Raw genomic sequence first — 6,739 nt, forward strand, 5'->3', positions numbered from 1 at the left:
GCATGAGTTTTAAAATATCGGCATATCGGATATCGGCCAAAATCCCAATATCGTGCATCCCTACTATTTTTCGTACAAAACTAAAGGGATAAACACAAATCTGACATCCTTCACATGCGTATTTACTGTAAATATATATACATTTTCTATGGTGACTTGATCATTCTTTAGTGCTTTCAATAAAAATGTGAACTTTGAAACAAAACAATGTTGTATAAATGTATAAAGATCAGAAAGTGGTGTGAATTCAGCAAAGGGACAAAAGGCAGGAAAGTGTGGGTTCATTACAATCTCATTTAATGCAGTTTTCAGCATTTTTTGTTGCTTTTTTCTGCACTGGTGAAGAGTTAAAAATGTCTTCATTTAAGTAACAGACTAGAAAAATCTATTTTTGTTTAATGTATTTTGCTGATAGAGGGAGGAAAAAAAAAAAAAGTACATTCCCTGCCATGTTTAGTGCATCTCCCTTTAGCAGTTGCTTCATGACAAAGCTCTTTCCGTTCCACACTAAGCAGTCGATACTTAAAGGATAAAAAGAAAGGACGTTAACTTTGAAGTGACGTGACATTTCCGCATCAACGGAAAGGAAAACACTGCAGTAGCCATCATCGGTTGATGTGAAACCGAGCGGTGAGACGGCGTTTGATGTGATGCTCAGGGATTCAGTTCAGCTGAAGGTATTAGTCCATCCTTTTACACCTGCTTCCTTCACTACGTCTTCATCACTCCTTCAGATCTTCATTAATATTAAAGTTTTTTTTTTTTTAAGTTTAATTCCTGCAGTAAAGTTTAGCTCAGTCAAAGTTCACATGTATTCTGCAGAACATGATCAGGTAACATAGCAGTTTCTTTGCAAACAAATCACAAACCCTGTTTAGACAGATGTTAACAGCTGAATCCATTACATAGAAACAAAAGCAATTTGCTTCTTTAGAAGTATTAATTCAAACTAAACTTTATGAAATGTGCAGTAGTGGCCATTCAAAATTTCCTGGTCCCCTACAGCTGTTTCAAACATCAATCTTTGCACCAAAATATTCTGTCATGATTTGTGGACATTAAGATCTAAAGAGAAGTGTCATCTCCTGGTCAGACCCTGTAATTCAGTGAAAGGGTGGAGTCAGAGTAAAAAAATGTGCAAGTGGCTGGAAGTTAGAGGGGATTTCACTTGGAGTTGCAGGGAAGTTGGCTGCCATTCGGCTGGCGTTTGCTACTGTACAAAAAATTAGCTGAAGTAATCACAGAGGTTAAAATTAAGGCTTCGTGCCTTTAGAATATAATTTAGAATTGAAAACACAAACGTGAAGGTAGAAACTCGTTATAATGTACCAAACTAGGAACATGGTTGGATTAAAAACTTTAAAAAGCAGCTGCTTCCTGTTGTGTTCATCTAGAAGCTAATGTTACATCAGTTTGCTGAGGAAGTCAAATTAGCTAATGAGACAATTAGCTATAATGACTTGTGGGAAAAATGTGCATTAAAGCACTGATTATTGTACCTTATGCATGCATATATTAGACTGAATAAAGGCTAAACTCTGTGAATGTTAATATGTTAAAATGTTAGGATATGTAGGGTCCTATGATTTCTGTGATGCGGATAACCTAGCCAGAATCGCTAAATTTAGCAAATGAAGCTAAATCTAGTATTGAATGCTAAATCTAATGGAAGTCTCTCATTTGAGTTAGACTTTATGGTTTGTGAGGCATTTTCTTCACCAGCAGAGTGAAAAGAGATTTCTGACATTTGAAAAAGGAATGGCGACATACGCTGGTAAAAGTTGAAGCTGGCATGCTAGCTCAAGCTAGAAGAAAATAGACAACAGATCTCAAACATCACATCATGCGCTCTGCTAATGTTAAGTGGTAATTAGGAATTTAAGGAAACAAAATACATAGTTTTTTTTATACAGTTGGCTGTTAGGTTGGTAGAAAATGATATTTAGGCTGTTCTACTTGTCTTTGATTGTGTGAAAAAAACGTAAACTCAACGGAATATGATTGAGATAATGCTAGATAAAAAAAAAAAACTTTTTTAATAGCTAACAGAACTATAATAGAGTGTACAGTCTAATATAGAATTGTACAGTAGCAGCCATTCAAAATTTCCCCACTTTACTTAACGGGTCATTGGCTGGTCCCCTATAATTCCTTTTTAAACATTGATATTTGTACTAAAATATTCTGTCATGATTTTTGGACATTAAGATCTAAAGCGAAGCGCCATCTCCTGGTCAGATCCTGTAATTCAGTGAAAGGGTGGAGCCAGAGTAAAAAATATGCATGCCTGGAAGTAGCTGGAAGTTGGAGGGGATTTTGCTGGGAGTTGCAGGGAAGTGGGCTGCCATTCGGCTGGCGTTTGACTGGGAAGGACCATTTTGAATGTCTGCTACTGTACTTTACATAATGATTGGGTATTTTGTGAAATAATTAAAAGTATGCGGTCTGGCACAGGTCTGCCTGTATTTCGAATTGGCTGAACTATTGGAGGCCCTCGCAACCTAACTTGATTGGTGCAAATCTCCATTCCTTTGTCCACCGCAGACTCCTGTATCTGCCGGTCCAGATTACATGGCAGGCTCTTTTTTACAGAAACAAGAAAAAGTAGGTCAGCAATAGAGAAGAGGTATACAGAAACCCTAGAGTCCTCTAAATAATGTAAAAAGGGAACTTGGCAGTAAAATACCCAAGGAATTTATGGATCTGGAGTGCAACTTTTCTGCAGGTTTATTCTGTGCACAATCGACTGAACGCATAGGAATACATGTGACGGAGTTACATCAGACCCGGGAGAAAAAGCTAGCCAGCGGGAGCCAGACACAGATGCAAACTCCTCACCGTTCAACTACATCAGGATAACTGAGACAATTTATTTTTTACACTGGTTTTGTACTTTAAAAGAAGTATTCTTCTGTATACTGTACCTCCTTAAGTTTGGGATGGGTTAAATGCAGAGAGTTCATTTTGTTGCTTTGTACTTGTGACAGTATGACAATAAAAAAAAAGGTGGGGAGAAAAAAAAAAGTTTGTTCACACTTGCCTGTTGAATGGGATCTAAGTTCATTTTTACTTCCATCTTTCAGTTTGTAGTTTTTGTTTCTTTAGGAGATATTTTTATGTTAGAGGTTGTATATGTCACACATAAGTACAGTATGTTTATTTTTTGAAAAAAGGATGGGAAAATATTGCCAATAAAAGCGTAAAATAACGGTCATTAAAACTTTTATGGATACAGTATTTATTAAATATTTTGCAGTGTATTTATAACTACATTCTTTTCCGATTAATAAATACAGTCAGAGAGAAAAATGTGCATTAAAGAATAATGAAAAAAATGGATTTTAAAAAAGATAAAAATGGAAATAGTGGAATTTGTTGTAACTCCATTAGGAACAAGCAATGTTAAAATTCTTTTATCTGATTGGTTATTGATTGATAAAATTACTTAACCAAACAATATTTTTTTACCTCCTTGTTACTGTATGGTGAATTGGTTTGAGGACATTCAAAGTGTCCTCAGTTATAAATAAAAACTGTCTCTCAACATAAAGTCTTTCTGGATTCAAAAGCCACATGTGGACCATCACAATCTTTCAAACTTCTGCAGATGTGCAGATCTAGTCTTTCAGCCTTGAAGTCCTTTTTCCAGTACCTTGTCCTAAAGTTTCCAGGAAAAGTCTTAAAAGGCATTGAATTCTTCAAAATAAAACTAAGGCCTTAATTGGTATTAAAATGTCTTAAATTAGTCTTTCGTAGTTTTTTTTTAAAACATCATGAATAGGAATATTTTTATCACGATTTATTTTTGTAATCTAAATAAAACATTAAAATTGAAAACATTTTTTTTAAATAAAAAAATAAAATAAATAATGGCTCGCCATTATTGGTTCCGTCCCGATAGCGGAACCAATAAAAGCGTTGTTGCGGCCGGAACATTTGGGAGATGCACCATTAACTTTTTGTCTGGAAAAAATGAGCAAGTGTTAATTTAACCAAAATTGTCTCCAGCCAAGAGTTTTCTCCATGGCTAAAACCAGGGAACATACATGAGGCTCAGTGGATTTAGTGCAAGAAGTCATTCAAGCTCAGAACGATGGGAATTAAGGCAGTGGAGTCGCATGTGAAGCACGAAACACAAAGCGTCAAAATCGAGTTACAGAGAAACAGCCGGTATTTCTCAGTTTAGTTCCACCCTTGTCTCTGCAACGCCTCCACTTATCACCAAATCAAACATACTAAGAAAACCATACAAAGAAAAATAGCTGCAAAAAAGACTTAGCACTGGTTATGTTGGGGCTTTAAAACTGATTTGTTTTGTTCCCTGCTAAAAAAAAGTTTGTGAATTCAGTTAAATAATTGTTATAATATATCTGTCATTTGTGTGTTTTTAGCTTTCTTCCTGAATGGGAAGCTTTTCAACATTTGAAACATTAGTGCAGTGGTTTATGTCAAAATAAACCTTTGGGTTAAGTTGTCGCAAGCAGGTTTTTCTTGAATTTGGTCTTAAATTTCTATTTCAAGTGGCATTAAAAAGTCTTGAATTTAACTTGCCTCATGCTGTAGGAACCCTGATGTGACGGTGGAATCAACATGTTTGCCGCCTGTTTCGACCGTATTGCTGCAGCATAAATCCAGTTCCCGGATTCTCAGAAAGTCACATATTTACTCTCCATTTGACTTTAACTGCAAACACTCTTTGTTACAAGTTGGACAGAAAAATCTTTTGAAGGTCAGCATGTTACATCGAACTGATCCAGGAGAGAAAAAGCAAACTGAACTATTCAACAATCTGCTGGCCTTGATTACATTCTCCAACAGCTCAAACACCAATCCCCAACTTTTTCCTTTTTTTTTTTTGTTTTCACCTTCTTTCCACCTTTCCCCGAGGCAGTTGCTGAGTTTGGTAGAAAGAAGGACAGACAAGCATTTTGCCAGGAGCACAGAATCGCTAGATTTAAGTCTGTTACTGCTCGACTCCTCTGGAGAATGACGATCACAAGGAAACAAAGACGGCGTGATGGTTTGACTGACAGCCTTTTATGTCTGTTCACTACAAGGTCAGATGTAGCCCAAATAGAAAATGGATGCGAGTGATCCTGAGTTTCTTCAAAGGATGTCCTTCGTTTGGCTTGAATGTTGTATGTTTTGTTAAAATGGAGGGTGCGACTTATGAGTGACAGCACTGAGAACCAATCTTAAGCGCGGGCATCAAAAGAAGAAGCCAAACAGCATCACAGTCAAATGATCTAAATATAATTCGGTGACTGCAACCGTGTCAACTTCAACCTTGTCTCATAAATGTCATAAGGAGGGAATGTTCCGAGGTTAATTTCGTCATATTATCAAGAGAATAAGGCAATTACTAACAAATGACAAAAAAGGGCAATCGAGAAGCAATTCTGAGGATAACTGACCGCGATACGTCCTCTCGGCAGGTGGCTATTCATAATACAGCAGGTGATTCATATGAATTATTTCCTACCTGTCATTCACTTTGCTCTGCAGCCGAAGTAATTGTAGTCCTGGAGATCTCACTTTGGCACCTACAGCGGGAGTCTTGGCTGACCTTCCTGGGTGATTCTTTCCAAGCAATTATCTGCAGACATATTTTGAGGGAGGGGGGGGGAGAAAAAGCGTAAATATTCAATAAAGGATCCGGCAACCAAGTTTTCTTCAATACAAGAGGCTTGTAAAAGCAACAGGAAGGCAGATACAGGCGAGGTTTGGAGTATTAAGGGAAAACGGGGGGTTTAAATCCCCCATGTAAACACAACAGGTCATGAAGGCGGTGGATGTTGATGTGTTCCATTTTCCCAGCGATGATAAATTATGCAGCATATTTATAAGTATGGAAGAATTTAAAACTGACATTACCAATTGGAGAAACTGCCATTAACCAGCAGTCAGTCAATCTGAGCACACATCGAAACTCAAGGCGCAAATGATCTATATTCCTGCCGAAGGTCAAGTAGCAACAAACTGTTGTGTAAATATTGTGACAAATGTGGGTATACTTTTTGTTTTTGTTTTTAAATTACAGTTTGTCCGCTACCAATGCGTACCTCACTCTAACCCTAACTGATTGACACCTTAGCCCTAAACCTAACCATTAGCAAAATAGCATGTGAGGACTGCCAAAATGTTCTCACTTTGAAACAACGGGTCCTCAATTTAATGGTTAAACCTGAAAAATGGTCCTCACTATGAGGGCTAGACAGGTACACACACACACACACACACACACAAAATCACTATAAATGTGAATGTAATTTGAAATATGCAGATGTCATTTATCTATTATTAATCTTAAATGTACCTCTAAAAGGCACAGTTAAATAATTCAATCTTGAGTAAATAAAAATCTGAGTAAATAAAATATTAGAAAATAAGCAATTTCATTTGAAAAATATAGAAATTAAGGGTGGAACAAAATCCACGGTTCGGTTCACAGTTTCGTGGTCACGGTTTTTGGTTCGATATATGTTGACTGTTACACTGAAATCCCATAAAAATTTATGAAAAAAATCCCAAAAAATTTATGAATTGTAATTATTTTTAATGATCCGCGAAAACCCTGGATCATTTCCACATGTTTTGCTGCTTTGAATTTAATTATCTCGCGCATGCCCTCTACAATCTCTGGAGCACAGCGCGGCGGAGCGCTGACGGAGTATGTGGGATTTCGGGGTTAGCATGACATGTTGGTCATGTTGCTGTTAGCATAAACAAAACGTGTTGC

The 6,739-nt window shown here is 36.9% G+C and overlaps 1 long non-coding RNA gene across 1 annotated transcript in view; it reads right to left on the bottom strand.

Annotated features, from left to right (window-relative positions):
* Positions 1 to 6,739, bottom strand: part of LOC107089312 — a 259,957-nt gene that overhangs the window by 107,417 nt on the left and 145,801 nt on the right. The window contains exon 2 of the long non-coding RNA XR_001481433.1: positions 5,483 to 5,596. This is a non-coding gene — a long non-coding RNA (uncharacterized LOC107089312). The remainder of the gene's footprint in view (positions 1 to 5,482; positions 5,597 to 6,739) is intronic.

This window comes from Cyprinodon variegatus, unplaced genomic scaffold (assembly GCF_000732505.1).
Source record: "Cyprinodon variegatus isolate N-32 unplaced genomic scaffold, C_variegatus-1.0 Scaffold247, whole genome shotgun sequence".
NCBI lineage: Eukaryota > Metazoa > Chordata > Actinopteri > Cyprinodontiformes > Cyprinodontidae > Cyprinodon > Cyprinodon variegatus.